This window comes from Periplaneta americana, chromosome 1, assembly GCF_040183065.1.
Source record: "Periplaneta americana isolate PAMFEO1 chromosome 1, P.americana_PAMFEO1_priV1, whole genome shotgun sequence".
Taxonomy (NCBI): domain Eukaryota; kingdom Metazoa; phylum Arthropoda; class Insecta; order Blattodea; family Blattidae; genus Periplaneta; species Periplaneta americana.
In genome coordinates, this window is record NC_091117.1 from 27,610,454 (window position 1) to 27,635,716 (window position 25,263).

Genomic DNA, 25,263 nt, shown 5'->3' on the forward strand with positions numbered 1-25,263 from the left:
TGAAAATTGAGGCGAACGAAGTGTTTTCATGTTAAACAATTTCCGAAAGCATTTTTAATAAATATTATGAATTTATTAATTTGTCCTACAGAATATTCTCTATAATGTTGACAATATTGAGGAGAACTCCGGCGCCGGGCATCGAACCCGGGCCCTTGGTTCTACGTACCAAGCGCTCTGACCACTGAGCTACGCCGAATTCAATCCACAACACCGGTTCGAGCCTTCTTCCTTCAGTGTTTCCCTTTGTGGCCTGACTCCAAGTTAGGCATATATGTTGACGTATATTTCTAGTGTCAACTGCCATTATACTAGGAGCGCACTCAGTTGAGTGACTTGTTGGCCGGGATTCCGCAGTTATGTTGCACTGCTAGCTATGAGAATATTATGAATTTATTAATTTGTCCTACAGAATAATCTCTGTAATGTTTACAATTAATATTGAGGAGAAAAATTCGCTCCGGCGCCGGGAATCGAACCCGGGTCCTTGATTCTACGTACCAAGCTCTCTGACCACTGAACTACGCCGCATTCAATCCACAACACCTGATCGAGCCTTCCTCCTTCAGTGTTTCCCTTTGTGGCCTGACTCCAAGTTAGGCATATATGTTGACGTATATTTCTAGTGTCAACTGCCATTATACTAGGAGCGCACTCAGTTGAGTGACTTATTTGGCCGGGATTCCGCAGTTATGTTGCACTGCTAGCTATGAGAATATTATGGATTTATTAATTTGTCATACAGAATAATCTCTGTAATGTTGACAATTAATATTGAGGAGAAAAATTCGCTCCGGCGCCGGGAATCGAACCCGGGTCCTTGGTTCTACGTACCAAGCGTTATGACCACATATACGTCAACATATATGCCTAACTTGGAGTCAGGCTACAAAGGGAAACATTGAAGGAGAAAGGTTCGATCCGGTGTTGTGGATTGAATTCGGCGTAGCTCAGTGGTCAGAGCGCTTGATACGTAGAACCAAAGACCCGGGTTCGATCCCCGGCGCCGGAGCGAATTTTTCTTCCTCAGTATTAATCTTTAATAAAACTAATATTTTCTGTTGAAATGGCATTTAAAAATACTGCATTTCATTCAGACTAAATCATTACCAATGAAGGTCTATGTTTGTTTTTCATTTTTGGCTTATCCATAAAATTACAAATCTTTTCATTTCCTTCAGAACAAAATATGTCGAGAATAGAGACTTAGTTTTGTGTCAGTGTCATTGCTGATAATGTTACTTACGAGGACAATTTTGGATATATTGGCGGGGTATACGTATACCATCATTTTGTGCTCATTTCACACCGTATCGTGAGTAAATCATACTTCAGAGTAGTGGAAGTTTCTGTAAACGGAAAATTAGAAAGTGCGGGCAGACTTTAAATTATATGTCAAAGTGTATCAAATATTGATTCAGATGTTAAGCGATCGCGATCTCGACATGAAAAATCATATAATCATTCGTGAGATATTCTTAATATCGTGGACTGTGAGGTCAATAACTATCGTCTGAATGGAGCAGACATTCATATTGGTGGCTATATTAATATCCTGGAAACCTTAACAAAATGCTTAAAACATTTCACACAGCGAGAAGATCAGTATTAAAGTCAATGTATTAATGATAAGTGGCAGCAATTTCCTTACAAATATTGCAAACGAATATGGTGTTTTTATCAGAATTTATTCTTTTTGGAGAACCTTAAAGTTTTACTACTTCAGGGAACAATTAAGTCTATTTTTGTACATGTTATTTTACTAACAATAAACAATGAATACTAAGGAGAAATAAATATAAACCACAATGTATGTATGTACTGTATGTATGTATGTATGTATGTATGTATGTATGTATGTATGTATGTATGTATGTATGTATGTATGTATGTATGTGTGTGTGTTTACAGTGACAACATTTTATTTTTACTAACATTTTTAATATTAACCTGGCTATACCGTTGGATCAACGCCGTTTGTTACCCCCTTCCACGACTGGAGTTTGATGATACTGGCGTAATATACAAACATATCGCTTTACTAGGTATAGGAGGGAAGAAAAGTAGTTCATCCATTTAGGTAAACTAGGAAATATCGCGCTTTTGAGTTTGATCATTTTCATTAGGTTTTTGTTTAATCAAAATACAGTACTGTATTAACAGTGAGTGTTTTTACTCACGAACTGAGCTGTCCATGTGGACGTAGTCATTATGCAGTGTATATTATACTGTCTACAGCACATTAGCGTACAATAAAGAGAATGAAGTTAAATTGAAAAATAATCGTAATATGGATATTTAAACACATTTTTGAAAATGGTGGCCGTTCATTTCGATACAGACTTTAGTTCTAATGTGCATATTAACGCACTATAGACTACTGTACCTAATCATAATTACCAGTTTCGTCTTTCGTACTAGTAACTCATGTTGAAATAATTCTGTACTTCCTCTGTAAAAGAGTACCTTACGTACTGTAAATTCAGTCTTCACTTCTGTCCGATCTGAAAAGATAAAATTACTCAGACATACTATCTACTGTCCGTCCAAGTGGTTATGTCGTAGAGTCGTAGAAAAGGAGGAAATCACGTGACAGTTAATTACTTAACGAGGCCCTTTTATTTAAGTTAATCTAAGCAATTGTATAATATTACGCAGATGTCAAATTCCCAACAGAAATTAATGTTCTCAGAAAAGAGCTAAGACAGCCCACCACTAGCTGGCGAATAAAAGCTGGTGGGGGAAACCGGGATACGACGTAGGCAAATTGACGACAGTACATGTGCGAAAATGATTCAATATTGAAAGCTCTTTCGTCACTGGAAAACGCGAACATATTTTTGGAACGTACTGTTTACTATGACTGTATGTGCGGTCTTGGATCTGTGAAGGACGGTTGAACTTCATTAGTAGAAGGGGTGGGAGTGAAGTGCATTAAAAAACTCAGGTACAATAAAAATTGAAGTAAAAATAAAATGATGTCCCTGTATGTATGTATGTATGTATGTATGTATGTATGTATGTAGCGTATGTATGTATGCATATGTTCACAAGAGTAATGAAAGGAGCTATAACCGGTCAATTGATCTGAAGCTTGCAAGGAAAATAATAATTTTTGAGAGAACAACGCAAAATTTTCAGAAAAAAAATTTAAAGTATGTTGAAATGATCTACTCCACCTCCAGTGCCTATACAGTGCTGGTCAGTGTTTGTTGCGATATAGGTTAATTTTGTGAAAAAGAAAGTCGCATAAAAGAATCATCAGTCCGGAGTTTCTTTTAATTTTAAAAGAATGAAAATTTTCTGCCGGACAATGTAAATAAAGTTATGGTCAGGGAAAGGATTTATATGTAAATACATATTTACTTATAAAGCTAATATAATTTATATTTTGCATTATCTTTATGTTTCACAATGTGTAGGGTTGAAAAATCCTACTTTTATTTTCCATATTTTTCCATATTTTAGAGTTTAGTACATATTTTCGTTAATTTCCATATATTTTCCATATTTCATATAAAACAGTCCATATTATATTAGGTTTAACAATAAAACAAAACAAAATTCCATTAACTTTTAAAAATACATTTCAACAATAGAGATTTAAACACATGTTCAGTAATCCCTTTAACATCAGAGTTATTTGAAAATTAGCAGTCCTATCAACAATGGGAAAGTAAGTTACAAAACTCTATTAATTTAATTTAAAATTTTTAACAGACTTCAGTTGTGCAGCTCAACAGTTAAATGCCAGTCAGAATACACATAGGTTCAGTTTTGTAAATCATACTATAAAGACGGTAAATATGCCAAAAGTACGTCATTCAGTCAATTTAAAATCAAAACTAACAAGTTACATTTCAGAATTTAAAGAAGATGGTTTATCAACTGACAATAAAATATTATTTTGTAATTTGTGTCAGTGTGCAGTATCATCTACACAAAAGTTCCTGGTGCAACAACACATTACAACTAGTAAACATCAGGCCAACAAACAACTAAATTCCAAGCAGAGACAATTGTTTTTAACACAACCAACAACATCGAATGTAAGATCTGAGTTTAACATCGACCTGTGCCGTTCTCTCATCTCTGCTGATATTCCTCTCTACAAACTAAAGAATAAGGTCTTCAGGGAATTCCTTGAAAAATATACTCAACATACAATCCCGGATGAGTCAACACTTAGGAAGACGTATGCTCCATCCATCTACGATGAGACAATACAGAAGATAAGAGATGAAATTAAAGATAGTTCAATTTGGGTTTCCATTGATGAGACTCCCGACAAAGAAGGTAGACTTGTTGGTAATGTAGTTATCGGTTTGTTAAGTGAACAATATTCTGAACGAATTCTTTTACATTGTGATGTTCTAGAAAAGTGCAATAACAAAACTATAGTTAAACTGTTCAACGAAGCTATGGGTATCCTGTGGCCAAAGGGTATTATGTACGATAATGTGTTATTCTTTATTAGCGATGCTGCCCCTTATATGGTCAAAGCTGGACAAGCATTATCTGTTGTATATCCTAAATTGACTCATTTTACTTGTGTGGCGCATGCATTTCATCGTGTGGCAGAAGTGGTCAGAGACAATTTCCCTAAAGTAGATTTGTTGATTTCATCAGTGAAAAAAGTATTTCTCAAAGCTCCCAGTAGAGTTAACGTGTTGAAAGAAATGTACCCTGAAATTCCATTGCCACCAAAGCCAATTTTAACTAGATGGGGTACATGGCTAGAAGCAGTTGAATATTATGCCGAACATATAGACTCTATTAACAATGTTCTCCTTGCATTGGACTCTGAAGATGCAGTCTCAATTGATACTGCGAAAACAGTTACCTGTGACATAAGTGTGAAGAATGACTTAGCTCACATTCAGCATACATTTTCATGCATCATAAAAACGCTCAAAAGTCTCCAAAATAGGCACCTTTCACTATCTGAAAGTTTTGAAATTATAAATAGTACTGTGGAACAACTGAATCGTGGTAGAGGTAAAGTTGCAGATGCAGTAAGAGCTAAGGTGGACACTGTACTTTCAAAAAACCCTGGATATGAAGAACTACAAAAGGTTGTTGCTGTGATGAGTGGTGAATCAACAGTGAAGATTAACTTGGACTTATCCCCAGCAGACATTGTGAAATTGAATTATGTACCAGTTACTTCTTGTGACGTCGAACGCTCTTTTAGTCAGTATAAATCTATCCTCAGAGACAATAGAAGAAGATTCACTTTTCAGCACTTGAAAGAAATGTTTGTAACCTATTGTTATGGTAACAGACAATAAAAATTGTGTTTTGTTGAAACTACATTGGAAGATAAGGTACGTCCATTATATTTTTTGTTTAGTTTGATTAAAATGTACCAATATTTAACGTACATAGTCATTTTTTTATAATTTTAAGTCCATATTTAATTCCATATTTTGGTAAAAATCCATATTTAATTCCATATTTTGGTAAAAATAACTACATATATATTTACATATTTCATATATTTTTAGTCCATATAAATCCGTTCCCTGGTTATGGTTATCCCTTTTACAAGTGATGGAGGTACACAACGTAGTGAGAGATTAAAACTTCCATCTCTGCTGTCATTCGGCATTAGGAACAGTAGGGATGTCAGTCATAAGATTACGTGCTTCCCACTTTGTCTCCAAAGGAAACCTCCTATTTCTCATTTCTGTTATATACGTAGGTACAAAGTTGGGCATTCCTGTGCCTTTACACCGTGCTCACCGAGTGTTCTCTGAGTGTTCTGAAGATTGCCTAACCTCTAGGTGCTCTTCACTTTCTTCTCTCGCTAAGTCTGTGATCGACATATATCGATTGTAGTACTTAAAAAGCGAACTAAAATAAATAATCAATGTTGTTTGTAAACAGAGCTTTTGTGAGTCAGTTACAGTATGACCGCAGTCTAGCATATACAGTCACGAAGCTCAATACGTTGTAAATATGCATCCATAGATAATTGCTAACCACTAGGGTCGCTAATATCGCCTCATTACAGACCATGCGAAATAGTACCGGCACAGTCTATTGTTCCTAGCACCCTCAACAACTCAAGCTTCGTGACTGTATATACTAGACGGTGGTATGACTAGCACGGGTGACGCTCAGGGTCTCAAATGAGTCCTCTGAGGGAGAGTGAATATTTATTTTCGGAGATAGAAATTGGAGCGCAGTGTTCAGTTTCTGGAAAAATTATTACCATGTTAGAAAATTTCATTTAGAGCGCCATTATAAAAAGCACCATATTACGCAGTGGATCGTGAAGCCCTTCTGAATGATCTTCGTAATGATGAACTAACGATACTAGTAAGTTTATTTAATACTACTGTACATACATACACACACACATACATACATACATACATACATACATACACACATACATACATACATACATACATACATACATACATACATACATACATACATACATACATACATAAATACATACATACATACATACATACATACGCACACTCTATTCTTGTATACCAGAATGTATTTTCCTGTTTGTGGGTATATTCGTATGTATTCAATCTCTCTTTTTTAATTTTATTTTGTTTATTTTTTATTATTCTTACTATTTTTAAGTTAATGCTTGTATACCGGTATGTATTTTTCTGTATATGCTTTGATCCTGATTGAGTGGAAGAGAAGGCCAGATGGCCTTAACTCTGCTAGGGAAAATAAAACTGCTATTATTAATATTATTATTATTATTATTATTATTATTATTATTATTATTATTATTATTATTATTCTGCCAAATGACATGTCTTTCACTGCAAACTCAGCATTTTCCAATCTTTCCTTAGTGTACCATGAATATGTTATGCGTTATTAGAGATTATTATTATTATTATTATTATTATTATTATTATTTATTTTTTAAGTTAATACTTGTATACCGGTATGTATTTTTCTGTATAAGCTTTGATCCTAGTTGAGTGGAAGAGAAGGCCAGATGGCCTTAACTCTGCCAGGGAAAATAAAACTATTATTATTATTATTATTAGGCCTATTATTATTATTATTATTATTATTATTATTATTATTATTCTGCCAAATGGCATGTCTTTTACTCCAAACTCAGCATTTTCCAACCTTTCCTATAGTGTACCATGAATATGTTATGCGTTATTAGTGATCTTTCTTCTAGAAAAGGATTTGTTATATTAATTTATTTTTCAGAGAAGCAGTTTTTAACTTTGTGTTCTATTCTTTCAGGTTCAGTTGATATATCAACTGAACCTATATATATATATATATATATATATATATATATATATATATAATAGTAAATAAAAATTTCTAAAGTAAAAATAATTTCATCGTTGAAACTATTAAAGCTACTAATTATAACATCATTTATTTCGCTTTGTCTGCAATATCGAAACAACTCACTAAACATTAACCCATCCTCAAGTGTTATGGTACCGCTTCAGTTGAGACTGGGGACCGGTTCCGCGTGTACGAAATATGTACACCGTTTCAGTCTTGCCCAGTGCATGCACGCAATGCAGGAATCTGTCCATCACTGTGACAGAGGCTCAGTCACAGTGTAGTCTGAAGGATTAGGTCAATTGAAAAAAATCCATATCGTGAATCGAAACGGCCACTTTCGTCTTTGAAACGTAACCCCTTAACCTACGCTACCGCGTGTCCTGTTGGATAATATAAAAAGTTTCTCTTATTCTTAACACTCATTAAAATTCTTGAAACTGTCCCTCTTATTTGTTGATATTTTGTAACTTACTATTTTAGACTATAAGATGTAGATTTTTCTTAAATGTATTGAATATAATGTTTGTTTGTGACTGTCTTTATTGGCCGCTAACATAGCCTGATTTATACGTCTGGGCTACAGCGCTGTCCTGTAAGATAAAACAGGACCTGTCTCACGAACACGACTTTATTTTTTATGTCGTACAGCGGCTCTGTGTTATATACGGCGGTCTAGTTTGACAGGGTGCAGAAGTTGCATCATACACCATTGTGCAAAATGACGTATGCCCCTTTGCTGTAGATGTGAATGACGGCAGTCTTTTGAGGTGTGCACAAGAAGTTAACTTAAAAGACATGTTGGTGAGACCGACTGCAAAAAGTCTGACACTATTCGGCGCGATATGTACGGAATTCTAAAAACAGTTACACCACAGTCTAGTATATACAGTCGCGAAGCTCAATACGTAGTAAATATGCAAACAATAGATAGTTGCTCACCACTAGGATCGCTAATAGCGCCTCATTACAGGCAATGCAAAATAGTACAGTCACAGTCTATTGTTTCTAGCACCCTTAAAACTCAAGCTTCGTGACTGTATATAGTAGACTGTGGTTATACTTCCTAAACGCACTTTAAGGAATTCGCAGTTGAAAGCTGACTGTGGATCTTAAGAAATCAGTGCTGTTATTGTTGATGAACTTTACAGCTAGCAAACTACAATAAATTAAGAAGTTATGCACTCAAACATGCAACAATAGTAATGTTTGTTTTTCACCAACCAGACAGAAATATTTAAGGGGAGAGGATGATATTTTTTAAAACTTTTTTCCTATTTGGTGTAAAATATTAATTTTTTGTATATAGAGAGCTCATAGCTGTGGCAACTCAACCAAATAAAAATTAAAAAAAAAATTATTTGGGGGCCCAAATTTGAAAAAATTATACCCAATGCAGGATTGTACTACAACCGATATATCTAAACTGTTTTTAAAGATAGATTCAAACAGTTTTTTGCAATATATTTGCAGAAGCATGTTCTACAGACTGTCTATAACAGAATTTTGATATTAGTCCCTACGTTTGTAAAAGAAACAATTAAAATTTAATAACAATTTTATGATTTCCTTTCTTGCAAACAAACGGAAGTATTTTTAAAATGAAATCAATTAACAAAATTCTGTTACAGAGAAAAGTTTCCTAATAGTCTAAAGAATGTGTGTTCTAAATTTCATGCATGTATCTTTAATAGTTCAGAAATTATATCCATTTTTGTCTGGCAATGTAGCAAAAAAAATGACGTTACTGGAAACTGATTAAAAGCGGGCGTGTGATTTAAAAATCCATAACGCAGGAAGTTTAAAAATGACGTCTCAACATCCGATAAGGGCACAAATACCCACAAAATGTTATGCAATGCATTCCACACATATCAAAGTGTATTTTAAAGAAAACAATTTTTGGAAATTTAATTTACCGGAAACAACAATAAAAGTGGGCAAGTGATTTAAAAATCCATAACGCAGGAAGTTTAAAAATTGCGACTCAACATCCGGTAAGGGCACAAATACCCATAAAATGTTATGCTATGCATACCACACATATCACGGAGTATTTTAAAGATTTTTTTTTTAATTTACTTATTTTTCACCAAAAAATACCATCCTCTCCCCTTAATGGGAAGAAACCACTCATCTTAATACGCGTTTACAACTCGCCTCATAAGATAAAGAAGTATAGCAAACAAACCTTCCAACCAGTGTTGCCATCAAGAACGCATGAAATTACCCCCATATTACAATACCGGCGTTAAATCCCATTCAAAAATTTCAAAACTCTGTAAAATCGAAAACAACGACAATTTTACTCAAAACCAGTAGATATCATCCAACTTCTAATGTACTGGTGCCTACAAGACAAGAAATCGGAATATGCCAACCTATTTTCAGATTTTTTTTTACTTCTTAGTCTGATCTTCCTTGCCAATATAGCCTATATTTTTCGAATACTTAATAGTACATTATGCAACGAGCCTATAATGGTAGTAATTAAGAAGCGAGTATGTTTGCTTATGAAACGAGCGCAAGCGAGTTTCATAATTTTCAAACGAGGGTCTTAATTACCATTATAGGCAAGTTTCATACGACTTTTTATGCTCGACCATATTTCTAACTTGAAATTATTCATAAGTATTCATGTTATGGTTATGTAAGTGAGGAGCGAACTGACCTGAATTGTGAGATTGCACAGACGCGAAAGTATTTATTTTTCCGAGGCACGAATGTCATTGACCTTGATATAACCTAGAGAATAAGATGAACATTAGTCTTGATATAACCTGGAAATTGATTTAGAATTGAAAAACGAGATGACAAATTGAATTTACTTGAATATTATTTACAATTAACGCTAATTATTATAGTAACAGAACATAACCTTCTGCGACAGTATTGGATTTCCAGCCTCCGTGACTTTTCGCTAATTGTCTTTCGATTGCATATCCGAGAATTATCGATACTTGCGGTTTTATAATGGTACAAAGGTGATTTCTCATTGGCTGAACAACTGAATTATAATGAATAGATGTACTTTAATGAGGTGCATTAAAGGGCTACTACCAGGTGTATAATTAGTACATTTCGGCATGGTCGAGCATAAGAACTTCTAAACATTGTTTGGGAAACCAAGATTTTAACATAATCACAGCCACAGATAAAATCGACGGATTTATAAGGAAATTACTTGATTTATGGTTGGTGTGGCTTGTTGAAGGATCACAGGCTCACATGATTCCGCCTTTTTTCTTTCAAGAAGCTACAGTTAGTAGATATTTGATATTGGATATGATTTATTGTCATTAAGCAAAAACATCCCAAGTGGTTGATGGCTCTTCACAATTTTGTATTTAGGGACTCACCATCATTCTTTACAGCTTCCTAACTTACAGTATTGCCGATATCACCTCTATGCCGACGACCTACAACTTTACATACATTCCAGACCCAATACGATCAATGAATCGATTGACAAGTTAAATTGTGACCTAGCCACTGTCTCCACTTGGGCGGCCAATTTCGGACTCGCACTTAATCCAAGTAAGACTCAAGCCATAATTATTGGACATAAGCGTTTAGTTAACTCCCTTAATAACAGTAATCTTTCAGTTGTTACCCTTAACAATACGCTAATCCCTTATTCATCTGTCGTAAAAAATCTTGGCTTCTTTTTTGATAATAGTCTAAGTTGGAATTTTCAAGTTAAAGAAACGATAAAAAAAATCTGTTCCTCCATTCACTGTTTGAGTCGCTTGAGAAACTTCTTGCCCCAGCAACTAAAACTCACCCTAGTGCAAACCCTAGTAACGCCGCACTTCGATTATTGTGACGTTTTGTTAAGTGACCTAAGTTCTGAATTGTCAGTCAAGTTACAGCGAGCTCAGAATATGTGCGTCAGATACGTGTGCAACATCCGACGGTATGATCACATATCACCGTCCTTCGCAAGTCTCTCGTGGCTCCGACTTAAAGAACGTAGAACTTTACACTCTTTGTCTTTACTCTTTCGAATTCTGCACACTTCAACACCAAATTACCTTTCGTCTCGATTCTCTTATCTATACTCTAACCACGACGTAAATACCAGATCACTTATCTGTGGCACGCTAAGTATACCTCTTCATAGAACATCTTGTTATTCATCATCTTTTACAATATCCACCTCGCGTCAATGGAAATCCTTGTCACAAAGTATTAGGGGCTGCAAGACAATAAACACCTTTAAGAACAGCTTAAAAGATAACCTTATTAGCATTTCACTCCAATCTTACTGATTTAAACTATCACTGACTACATTGTTACTTTTTTTCTTTAGACATCATCCTGATTGTGCTGTATTTTAATTGTCTCGTAATAATTTCTTTCTATTATCTAATATTATTTGAAATATATTAACATTCTATGTATTTTAGTTTAATTCTGCTACACAGTTTATTTCAGTGTTTAATTAATAGTTCATAGCATTTTGTTGTTTAATTTGTAAATAACTTTTGTATACATGTAACTCTCATCTAAATCAAATTGTTGGATTCTTTGTAAGTTCATGCATATGTATATACACTTTTTGCTGGTTGAGTGGAAGAGAAGGCCTTACGGCCTTAACTCTGCCAGCTAAAATAAATCATTATTATTATTATTATTATTATTATTATTATTATTATTATTATTATTATTATTATTATTATATTAAACTATCCGGTTCTTAAAATTACATTCCTACCCCTAACTTAACACATTTCCGACGCTATCTATTCTAACGACCACCCTCCAAATTCCTCTAATATCTAACAATTCTCCTACACCCAAAGCAGCTTTCTATCCTCCTCTACACATTTATGACAAACACTACAACAAGGTTCAATATTGTTGTTCTTTGTCCATTTTCAGATCTATTCAGTCATTTACTCTCGTTTCAAGCCAACGTCTACACTCACACCACACTTGTCCACGTAACACTAAACTAATCAGTTCTCAAAATTACATTCCTACATCTAACTTCATACATTTCCAACCCCCTCTATTCTAACGACCACTCTTCAAATTTATTTAATATCTGAATAAATAATACCATCCTCCCCTCTACCAGTGAGTAAATATGAAAAATGAACTTTGTTATTTGTGTTTACTCATCTGTAAATCTAATTTCTCACTACAATAAATATATTAATTGATATTTTTTATTGAACACCATTCTCGAACACCTTGTATTAATCGTACTCTGCGGTCTGGTGGTTATCACTGTTACGCTTTTATCCGAGGTTCGCAGTTTCACACCCTGCCGTGGGTGATGACTTTTTAAGAACAATAGAATCTTCAATATGACTTCCTTAGGGAAATGAGTAAATCTGTGGATCTCGTGTTCTGAATTTACAATCCTAGTAGTGGGCTCTAGGAAAATTTTCCGCCCATTTCTCGTCCACGTTAAAAAAATTCGGTCATGTTATTGGCATAAGTTGAGTCAGCTTGCTCCATACTACAACCGTAACCCATACCTTACCATATTCTTTACTAATTGAAATTGAATGCACCATTTTCGAGGTAAATTGATGAGAAAATGTAATATTTTTGCGTAACACGAAGTTCAATAAGTCACTGATAGACGCTTCACATACCAAAGTGTACGCATGCTGCCATCTGTTGACTTTTGTGTAATTTACTTGCTAGTGAATAAGCGATCCATATCTCCAATGATAAAAATAACAGTTAAATAAAAAACAATAAAACCAAGCTTTATTAACGCAATCATCGCGATTATGTGAATCCTCTACCATTTTTTCTCAAGACAATGTAAAGTTATATTGGCACCAAACTCTTGATGACCCAATGTGCCGCTTCCTAAAAGCTGTCCAAAATTACCAGTAAATTAATTTAAACCTAAATCAGCGTTGGAATTCGGTTACCAGATGTCTATTAAGGCAATTTCGATGCTGATTTATGTTTGAATTAATTTACTGGTAATTTTGGACAGCTTTTAGGAAGCGGCACCTGTAGGTGACACTGGGTCATCAAGAGTTGGAATCTGCGTCTTTCAGAGCGTTTCGTAGCAATTGTCCACGCACTGGCCACGTGTATGACAGCTTGTAGCTCCCCGGAAGTGACTAATTTGAAATCAACGTGCAGTTATCCAGGCGCGTCCCTTGCAGAGATATCTGAAGCCGTCGTCCTTGACTGCTCCTAGTACTTCGATTTTGAAGTTCTCCGCCTCTCTTCAGTTTCCTTTCGAATTTCTAGCACGATGACTGGGTTGATCAGGTTTTTCCCTGCGAAGTGTAACAAGAATTGCCACACCGGCTCACCACGCCCTCCAAAACCCAGATCAATGTTGCGACACGCTGCTCGTTCGCATCATCAAGGATACCTGCCTGCACCTTCACTACAGCTCGGAGCCGGAGAGGTGCGATAAAATAGCGTCTTCATTGCTAAGCTTCGAGACTTCGGACCCGATAGAGCAGTTCAGTGGGAAATTCGCATAACGGTCTACTGAGTATAATGGTAAAGCGTACAGAGTACTGTAGAATGAATGCCAACAAATACGCAAAGAAGAATGCTCTGGATTTATTTAGTATTTAGTATTTATTTATTTAGTATTTATTTATTTAACCTGGTAGAGATAAGGCCATCAGGCCTTCTCTGCCCCTCTACCAGGAGATTGCAACTATAATATGAAGAATAAAATTACAATTAGTATTAAATTTATAATTACAATTACAAATAAAATTACAATTAGTATTAAATTTACAATTACAATTACAATAAAAATCAAAGTACGAAAAGATTACCTGAATAATTAAAGCTAGATAATTTATCATAGAGAAACAAAGAATATTTTATATTTACTGAATTACAAATTTAATCTAGAATAACAAAATTGTATAGTGATGAAAACTGAATATTGAAATATTTTGTGATAGATTAAAGAAACTATTTACAAGAAATCAATTACTGACCAAGTGCCTAGAAAGTTTTCGTTTGAATTCAATTTTATTTCGACAGTCCCTGATGCTAGCAGGTAACGAATTCCAGAGTCTTGGCAGGGCTATTGTGAAAGAGGATGAGTATGAGGAGGTGCGATGGAATGGTATTGTTAGTATTGTTTCATGGCGAGAGCGTGTGTTCAGATTGTGGTGGGAAGAAAGGTAAGCGAAGCGAGACGACAGGTACGAAGGAATAGAAGAATTCAAGATTTCGAAGAGAAAGAGAAGTGATGGTAAATTTCTTTTCTTATCTAGTTTAAGCCAACCTATTGCTTCCAGGGATGGGATAATACGATCATATTTACGAACATTGCTTACAAAACGTACACACAAGTTATGAGCACGTTGAAGTTTCGTTTTGTTGTCGCTGGAGAGGTCAGTCAGTAAAATGTCAGCATAGTCAGAATAGGGAAATACAAGTGTCTGCACAAGGGACTTTTTTAAGCAAGAGGGGAGATGAACATTTATCCTTTTTAGTACATGGATAATAAAATATACTTTTCTGCAGGTTTCTGTGATTTGAAGGTTCTGATAAACAATTTGGTTTTCATACAAACCCATTTTCAAACTGTATCTGAAACTATTACACGGTTAGGAAAGTCAGAGCAAGAGATGCCGGAAGCCCTCAAATTAATTTAGAAAATGACGCAGAGAATTAATGAGACACCAAATACACCGGTTACTGAACGTGTAAAACAGAAGTGGAAATCAATTTTATGTAAAAATAACGGATATGGAATAGAAAATTAGTGGGCATAGAGTCATCCGAGAATAAAGAACTGTCTCTTAGAGACTGCAATGATGTTAGGTTTTTTCGTTTTGCTCCTATCACGTCATGCGACGTAGAGCGTAGCTTTCCACAGTACAAACTTTGGCAGATAACAGAAACAGATTTACATTTGAGACACTGAGAATGTACCTTGTAGTAGGTACATTGCAATTCGGTACTATAACTACACTTCCTAAAGACGACCAACAGGATAAATGAAAAAATTAAAATTGCTACATGGTTATTTCGACCATTAACACCGTGTATAATTAAACACAAATGCTTGTAAAAGACAGGAGAATAAATGCATTTCACATTCTTTTGACATTATCATTGTGTAATGTTTCTTTACTTTCAGAATGTACAGATGTGTTGTGTTTCCCCATACTACCATACTCTACTCTAAATAGCAACGTTGTTACCTCAACATATCTCTACCTACCTGCAGCGAGTCAACAATCTATAGTGCATGCACAGTAAACTTATTGTATCGGGTCCAAAATCTCGAAGCCTGTTCATTGCCATTACCGCATAAGTTATCGACAACAATTATTCAAATGTCTCACGCATTATTTAATTTTTACCAAATTTTTTAACGACGCTATAATAGATTATTTAGCGTCGATGGAATTTGTGATAACGAAATGACATCTCGATAGATGAGGCCAAGGATTCTCTATGGGATTATCTGACATTCACCTTAAAGTTGGTGGAAATCTCGGGAAATGCCCAACCAGGTAATCAGCCCAAGCGGGAATCGAACTCCCCGCCGATCGCAGCGCATTCTTTAAAACCGTCAAAATAAGGAAGTTTTTCATCATCTATCGCGAATTATTCCGATAAATGATCCTTTGTTCTTCCGTTACGCGACATCCCATGAAGGTTCAAGGTCGACCAGCAGACTGCCGGCATCACGTCCATATGCCTCAGCACAAGTGAACGATCATCCAACTAACACGAGAGTATTATATCATAAATAAGGAATGTGAAGGTACCCCATGGCATTATAAGTGCTGTGTGATTAATAAGTATCATAATATACAGGGTATATCAAAAGTCCGGTAACACTTTCAATATTTTATTACACAAAACTACTAATGATAGCACTTTCAAACATACGTCAGTTTAAAGTCAAACTCTCAAAGTTCTGTTTACACCTAGCAGAAATTCAATGTGTGAACCACAAGTGACTCGGCAGATGTCCAAACGATAATCAAACTCTTCCCATACCCTTTTCAACATATCCTCTGTGACCGTGGCGGCAGCTTCTCGAATTCTGATTTTTAGTTCCTCTAAATCACGTGGCAAAGGCGGTACAAACACACGGTCCTTTAGGTACCCCCATAGAAAAAAAAAATTCACATGCAGTCATATCGGGTGACCTTGGTGGCCATGTCCTGAAAAATCTGTCCCTTACTCCAGCACGTCCTATATCATATATGCTAGGTAACTTTCGGTGCTGGACCCCGGACTCATTTCACTGGCATTATCACCATCTTATTCAGACGCTAAATAATCTAAGATATTGATAAAGCGTCGTAAAATAACCTCTAAAAAAAGTCATATCATATCATATCATACATCATGTGTCATATCATATATCATATCATATATCATGTCATATCATATCATATCATATCGTATCATATCTATACGGCAAGTCATCAATATTGCACACACGAGCCACCGGCGTAGCTCAGTCGGCTAAGCCGCTTGCCTGTCGATCCGGAGTTGCGCTCGGGCGCGGGTTCGATTCTCGCGTGGGCTGTTTACCTAGTTGGGTTTTTTCCGAGGTTTTCCCCAACCGTAAGGTAAATGTCAGATAATCTATGGCGAATCCTCGGCCTCGTCTCGCCAAATACCATCTGGCTATCATCAATTTCATGTACGTTAAATAACCTCGTAGTTGATACAGCGTCGTTAAATAACCAAGTAAAAAAAATATTGCACACCTATCGTATAACAAGAAATTCCCTCGGTCTTAAATAATATATGATTTTATACTGTCTTATCTTGTCTTTTGTGACTTCCGAGCTATTGAAATATCCTATTGTAGCTATATTAACATAAAGTTGAGAAGTATTTTGTGACACGGCAGTGATAAAGTTTATAATAATATCATATTCTTCACCATCAATATCTTCTCATGTATCGTCTTCTCTTTCTCCATCATCATTTACTTTTCTATTATCAAATACTTCATCGTCAATGTAATCTTCTTTCTCATCCATATTATCATCTACTTCTTTGTTACCGATATCATTTTCTATTGCTTCTTTGCCATCATAAATATCTTCTTCTTTAACATCATCAGTATCTTCTCACATATATCTTTTTCTCCATCATCATCTTCTACTTCTTCTCTGTTATATACTTTATCATTAATATAATCTTATACTCCTCCTTAATAAAAAATAAAAAAAATAGGTTGCAGCCGACAAATTACTCTTCAAGGAACGACCACTCATATAAATTGAGGGAAAGAAGACAGAGGACGGACACTGGAAAGTTTTCTTTTCTCAATCGTACTATCAGGGACTGGAATGCTTTACCTACAGACCTACTAAAGGCTTTACCAATAACCAAAAATGTATTTAAAAATAGGCTTAAGGACTTTACTAATAGACGGTAGTATATTATACACACTACTTAAAGGGCGTAATTGAGATCTTATTTGAAGTGTTCTATCAGTGAGGAAGTGTGTTGTGTCAGTGAAGTGTGTAGTGTCAGTGAAGTCTATTGTGTAAGTGAAGTATGTTGGTGTCAGTGGAGTGGCTGTGCAAAGTATTTGAACAGTGAAATGGTTAGAAGTGTTGGTGAAATCAGGTAGAATCAGTGCAGTGAGTGAGTTGACAGCGAAATAAGTGTAGTGCTGAAAGGTACTTGTGCAGGTATGAACCTGTCACACTCGTGGGTCTTAGTTCGAACTTAGGGTTAAGATACAAATTGGATTTACTTTAAATGTTATTTTAAGTGACCATGCTTCATTTAATTTAGGGTGCTCCTTGTTATTATTATTATTTTATTTTTATTATTATTATTACTTACTATTATTATTATTAATTATTGTTTTTTATTAGTTATGTTTATTATTAATTGTCATTATTGAGTGTAATTAGTTACCACTGCCACCGGGTATATACACATTTGCAGTGTGAATAAATACATACATACATACATACATACATACATACATACATACATACATACATACATACATACATACATACATACATACATACATACAATCTTCTTTTACATCATCTTCCACTTCTTCTCAACCATGATCTCTGTCATAATCAATATCAACTTCTACTTCATACTCATGATCATCAATATATACTACCACATCATCGATACAATGTACTTTATCATCTTCTACTTCTTCAACTTCTATATCTATTACTTCTACACTCCCATCAACTGTTTCTTCATCATCAATATCATCTTCCACTATCTTCTTTTCCACCACCATCATTATCATTATATTCAACTTATTCTCCATCTTCTTCTCCATCATCTTCAGTATCATGTTCCACTGTTATCAGGACTCGAACATCGATCCGATGAATTTTAAGCTAGAAAGCTTACTTCTTACCATGGATGAGGACTGGTCTTTGCTATAATGCAATTGTGTACGTTTGTTTTCAAAGTTGACTGTGAAAGACGTTATCCTTTGAGGTATTTGTCCCATCGAGTGACAAACATTTCATCAGACGCCCTGGTTTGAGAAACCCTGCAACCTTGATCACACTAACTGGAAACTGGGCGAATACCTTATATGTACAAATTCCTTTCGTAACATTTACAACTCTAATATTCAGGCTGAACACCTTCACGACAATTCAGATATTCAAAGTGTTCTACCATACCAGTTTACAAATGACAGGGATCCGTATGAAAATGTGGTAGCGGTCTCCATACGTCCTTGACCTACCCAATAGAAAGTTGAACTCTGCTCTTTTTTTATACATCTTCATTTATATAAATGAACGCAATAGAAGTACCGTTCTTTGGTAACGGGAATATGTGTAGAACCCAGTCTTAGAATTTTTTTATTGCGGAAGGTTGTAAGTGCGTAATTTCACCGTTATTGTCAATTAAATGAAACCGACTTGTTTAACGTGGAAGAAGAATGTTGTAGTTATTCCGTCAAGGTATTCAAAATTGTTGCAGTTAATTGTTATTATTTTTTAATTTGATGGCATTAAATTCCCCAAGGCTTTGCCCGAAAACTTTTCAACCTTGACCAAGATAATTAAGAATGTCTCAACTATCTAACATTTCTGTGATTACCGCATGATGTATTTGTCGTTAGTCTTATGTCAGACTTCTCTGACATGCTTAATGGAAAACTTCCTGTTCACAAAGAAATGTTCTTGAGTTTCTTCACCAGGGACAGTGTTTTAACTTAAAATATTCATCATATTTTATAAATCTCGCGTATTAGTTTTTCACAGTTTGAACCGCCAGGATCGTGGCCATTATTTTCAGACTTTCATTACGATTATGCATGTTCATCATCACCAGCATCATTGTCATCATCATGACTCATTTTATCATCTTCACCACAATACTTCACGTACACACAGAAACCTGCAGAAAAGTATATTCTATTATCCATTTGCTAAAAAAGATAAATGTTCATCTTCCCTCTTGGTTAAAAAAGTCCCTTGTGCAGACGCTTGTATTTCCCTATTTTGACTATGCTGACATTTTACTGACTGACCTTTCCAGCGACAACAAAACGAAACTTCAACGTGCTCATAACTTGTGTGTACGTTTTGTAAGCAATGTTCGTAAATATGATCATATTACCCCATCCCTGGAAACAATAGGTTGGTTCAAACTAGATAAGAAAAGAAATTTACATTCACTTCTCCTTCTCTTCGAAATCTTGAATTCTTCTATTCCTTCGTACGTGTCGTCTCGCTTCACTTACCTTTCTTCCCACCATAATCTGAACACACTCTCTCGCCATGAAACAATACCATCCCATCGCACCTCCTCATACTCATCCTCTTTCACAATAGCCCTGCCAAGACTCTGGAATTCGTTACCTGCTAGCATCAGGGACTGTCGAAATAAATTGAATTCAAACGCAAACTTACTAGGCACTTGGTCAGTAATTGAGACTCGTTCAGACATGGTTTCTTGTAAATAGTTCTCTTAATCTATCACAAAATATTTCAATATCAGGTAATTTCATTACTATAGAATTTTGTTATTGTAGGTTTAATTTGTAATTCAGTAAATACAAAAATATTCTTTGTTCTTAACTTCCATGATAAAATGTCTAGCTTTCATTAATCAGGTAATCTTGTCGTACTTTAATTTTTATTGTAATTGTAATTGTAAATTTAATGTTAATTGTAATTTTATTGTTCATATTATAGTTGTAATCCCCTGGTAGAGGGGCAGAGAAGGCCTGACGGCCTTATCTCTACCAGGTTAAATAAATAAATACTAATACTAATACTTCAGCGTCATTTCCTTCTTCATTTCACTTTCTTCACTGTCTTCTTTTACTTATTATCCATCATGTCCTCCATCATCATTTTCTATTTCTTCCCATCCATCATAATTTCTGCCGCATCATTAATATCAACTTCTATTTCTCTAACATCAATATCGACTTAAACTTCTTAGTCATCACTTTTTCCCCGTCATATATCTCTTTCTGTTTCTTTCTTCTATCTTCAACTACTTCATCGTCAATATCTGCTTCTACTTCTCTTTTTTAATTTTCTTCTTCTTCACCGTATTAATATTATATATGCCTATTTTTCCTTTTCATGATGAACATCATTTTATCCCCATCATCTTCTCCTCCACCATCCCTCTTCCCTCTTCCATCATTTTCTCCATTACCGTTATTATTATCTCTTTCTTCTCTTATATCTTCTCGATCGTCAATATCATCTTCTACTTTTTCTTCCGTTTCTTCTTCATCACCATCTTCTTTTATTTCTTCGATTATCCATCAACAATGTCATCATCTACATATTCATAAACATCTACTTATCCATCACAGCCTCATCTTCTACTTATCACCTTTTTAATCACATTCTCTCTTATTATTTCTCATTCTTCATCATCATTTTCTCCAATATCACTATCAACTACGGACTACTTCTCCTTCACCTTTTTTTACTTCTTCTCTGCCATCATCAATATCATCTACTTTTCCAACACCATCCTCTACTTCGTTTCCTCCCTCATCAATATCATCTTCTCCTTCACAATCATCTTCTCATCTATCAAATAATTTTCTTTTCCATCACTATAATCTTCTTCTTTTTCTTCATTATTTTCTTTTCCTTCTCCTTCATCACCATAAATCTTACTTCTTCTCTTTACTCCAATATTTTCTTCCCATCTTTTTTTTCTACGTCACTATATGTTTCAACTTATTTCCTTTTCTTTATCCTCATCTTGTTTTTCTATAATCCATCTTATTCCTCCCCATCGTCATCATCTATTTTCTCCATCTTCTTCGAGTACACTTTCATCACATGCTATACGATAGCTGCGCACAATTCTGTGATCTAAGACTACGTCAAAATCAGTTTGATTAGTTTCTGTGTAAAAATCGCTGGGGTTCAAACTGTAACTGAACCGTAAATTTTACATTAAACATCTCATCAAGTTTAATGTTGGCGATTTTTTTTAGCGAGTCTTAAAATGTTTTGCTCCTTGATATAGGGAAAGACAAAAGAAATGTAGTTGATTGTAGTCGAAGGTTTTGGGCCTCTGTGAACCCTCGTCTTCCTCCTTCTTCCATTTTCGGAAGTTTTCTTGCTTTTTTGCTGCAATTAATGTCTGCACCGTGAAACTGTAAGATAAAATTTTATGAAATATTGTTTTGAAAATTAGGTTTTTACTTAACTAATTTTATTTTTGCATGTTATTCGGCATCGTCAGAGCTTTCTTAAGAATATTTAGCATATGTTGAGTGGTTCACAAGATATTAAGTTTTTTTAGATGGTGAAAGTGTTAAAATAAAGGATTTTTTGACATTGCCGCTATTTTTGTAGTTTTGAAGATTTTTCGATTATGTCTTTTTGGCGTGTACACATCCTTACATTTCAAACGATCTATCGTTCACTGTTCTAGTCCAAGTAGGCGCAAATCACAGTAAACAAACGTAGGTAGCGTGAAAGTGTGACACCACGAGCGCTGAGATGATCCTCTTAAGTGTACCGAAATGCAAGGCATTGTAGGCCTACGTCAAAAAGTGTGTTGTCCATATGGCAACGTTTCTTTCATTTTCGAAGGGTCAATCGAAATCAGTCTGCACTGGCACTTGAAGATCTGTTGTACCTAGGTACTCACCGGAGGGATGATTGAGTTTCCAGGGAACTTTTCACAGAACTAGGCCAAGCATTTCCATAAAAATCATCACAGCCTAGTCAAGGGTGTCCTGATTCTCTGTGTTAACTCAGCACAAACTATTCTGATCTATAGTAAGAAGGAATGGGTGGAGGTGTAATACCTGTACACTTGCAACAAACATACTGATCGTAACTATAGTCGGCTGAAAAATGTAATCCTGTATTTAAATTTACAAATATAATACTTCTTGTAGCTACATGAAATGTAATTTTGTACAAAAACGTTAGTTTCATAAATTTACACAGTATAGACACAAGTTGCGACGTTATATTCGTACAGACCCAGAAACAAAATTTTGGCCACGTAATTTTACTAAGTTCCAGATACAACGCATTGCGCATGTGCAGTAAACAGGATTGCTTAAATGTATAGGCCTACTACATGTGAACAGTCTTGCGAAGCTTGTCGCCTACATAGAGGACTGCTACTAAGACTCGGCCTATTTTTTAATTCCGTATCTTTACATGATTGTATAATATTTTTTACTTATTTAACGACGCTCTATCAGCTATTGGATTATTTCGCGTTAATGGAAATGTTGACAGCAAGATGATGTTTTTGGAGACAAGACCGAGCATTCGCCATAGATTACCTGACATTCGCCTTACGGTTAGGGAAAACCTCGGAAAAATCCAACCGAGTAATCAGTCCAAGCGTGAATGGAACCCATTCCCGTGCGCAACTCCGGATCAGCAGGCAAACTCGCTACAGTCTGAGCTACGCTGGCTGGCTTTGCATATACTTATAAAATAAAACTTAAAATACAGAAATTACAAATTAAAGTACTGTGTCACATTTCATACATTCGTAGACTGTTCTCTTAATGTTAATTGCACTGAATTACGAAGTATACATTCTAAGCGTATCGAAAAGCATCACTGTTAAAATTTGATTTATGTATGCATGATACCATTTGGCCTTAAAAGACACACAGTATATTCAGGGATGTTAATGCTTATATGGTTCGTTGTATTCAGCAATTTGCATGTTAGCAAGTAATTAGACAATTGGACAAAAATATTTACACTATAACATTTGCCATGTAACGGCCACTAGCATTTTTGTGGTTACATAAGTGAAATCTATTTTCTCATCTTCTACAGCTTTTCTTGTCTTATTGAGAATATATTCATAGGAAGGTCTCATGCGATATATATTTCTTTTTTTAGGTTTGACTTTAGGAGAACTTTCCTATGATATATTTTTCAACAAACTCTTTAATATATGTATTTCCTACTTTATTAATTGGAAAATCAATCAATCAAACCAACCAACTTAACCAAATTCAAATCAACCAAACCAAATCAAACCAAACCCAACCCATCACTGTATGCAACTAACTTCAATTCGATGTCTAGGGTTTCCCTTGTCCGGATTCTAATCATTAGATTTAAAGCTCAACCTCAAACTCAACCAAACCCAAATCAACCAAACCAAATCCAATCCAACCCATCATTATATGCAACTAACTTCAATCCATTATATAGGGTTCTCCTTGTCCGATCATTAGACTTAAAGCTCAACCTCATCTGAGTTGAGTCTTGCTGTAGGTATCTCATACGTTCACTGTCTCACTCTCGTGAGCATTAGAGAGAAATTTGTATCTTGCTAGTCATTTAAATCTATACAGTATATCCTAGCCATAACGAATGTAACAGAAGAATCCATCATATTCCGATCCTCCATAAATATTGCTCTAATAAACCTGATTTCCTGGAAAGATTAGTCCGCCCTAATATTGAGCTACTGGAGATCTTCTCTATACATGACGTAACGAGGAAGAACAGAGATTCTTGAGGAGTTTACGCCAATAGATTCTGAGGTTGAGAATTTCTGGACGGGAATGGAAAGGCGCTCGAACAAGAGACATTGCAAAAGATGTGTTGGGGTAATGAGTAACGTACGAAGATAAGAGAGATGTTTGTTACTCGTGGAGCGGGCGGCATAATGATGAGACGGCGCGGCGTGTGTTGAAATTGAGACCGAGCCGTGTGTGCTCAATCTGCCCGTGCTCCGCTTCTTGTTCACACGGCCTCACGCGATGCCGTTGGCTAATGTCTGTTCACCCAATTAGAAACCCGATCCCTTTTAATTGCAGTTTGATGTCCTAAACGCTCATCGAATGTGTCTGCAGATTCAGCTGAACCGACTTCAACTCTTGGATCTGCCTACCGGAGTGAAGCTGTTCATCGCTGTCTAAAGCAGTAACCTTGCACGCACCAAGCTTACAAGACAGTTCCGCTGTTTTTGGTCAAGAAGTCAAGAACCTGGACAGTCATCTTTTAATCGTTCTCTTAACGACGCTGCGTCAACTGAGTTGGTGGAATTCGAATACCTACTGAGATGGTATTTTGGCGAAACGGGATTGAGGATTTGCCGTGGATTACTTGACATTCGCCTCACGTTAGAGGAAACCCATGAAAAAAACCCAATCAAATAATCTGAACAAGTAGCATTTGAATTCACACATGAGCGTAACTTCATTTCAGAAGACCAACTTTTAACTCATGACCAATGTAGGTAACCAAACAAACATATTCCGGAGTAAAAAGTCTCATTTGCATACCAATATAATGATCATGTTGGTGATGGTTAGTTTGCATTGAATAGGTAAATTTATTGAGAATTGTAGTGAATAGTTGTATTTGTTAAATATTGCTATCTCTGTTTTTCTTTCTTTTTTTTTTCTTGTATTAGCTCGATGAGAGCTCTATAGTGTTCTTTTGACCCTGTTGACCCTCTATAGGGTTTTAATTTAATTTGTATTATTTTCATCAGTGTCTGTATTTCTTTTTTGTATTTATATGTGCTATGTGGTAGAATGCAAGA

The 25,263-nt window shown here is 35.4% G+C and overlaps 1 protein-coding gene and 1 non-coding gene across 2 annotated transcripts in view; both read right to left on the reverse strand.

The window, feature by feature from the left end:
* The window catches only part of LOC138693215 (uncharacterized), a 147,937-nt gene that overhangs the window by 42,436 nt on the left and 80,238 nt on the right, over window positions 1-25,263 (reverse strand). The window lies entirely within an intron of this gene.
* Window positions 127-199, reverse strand: TRNAT-CGU (transfer RNA threonine (anticodon CGU)). Its single transcript has one exon. It is a non-coding gene; the product is annotated as a tRNA-Thr (tRNA).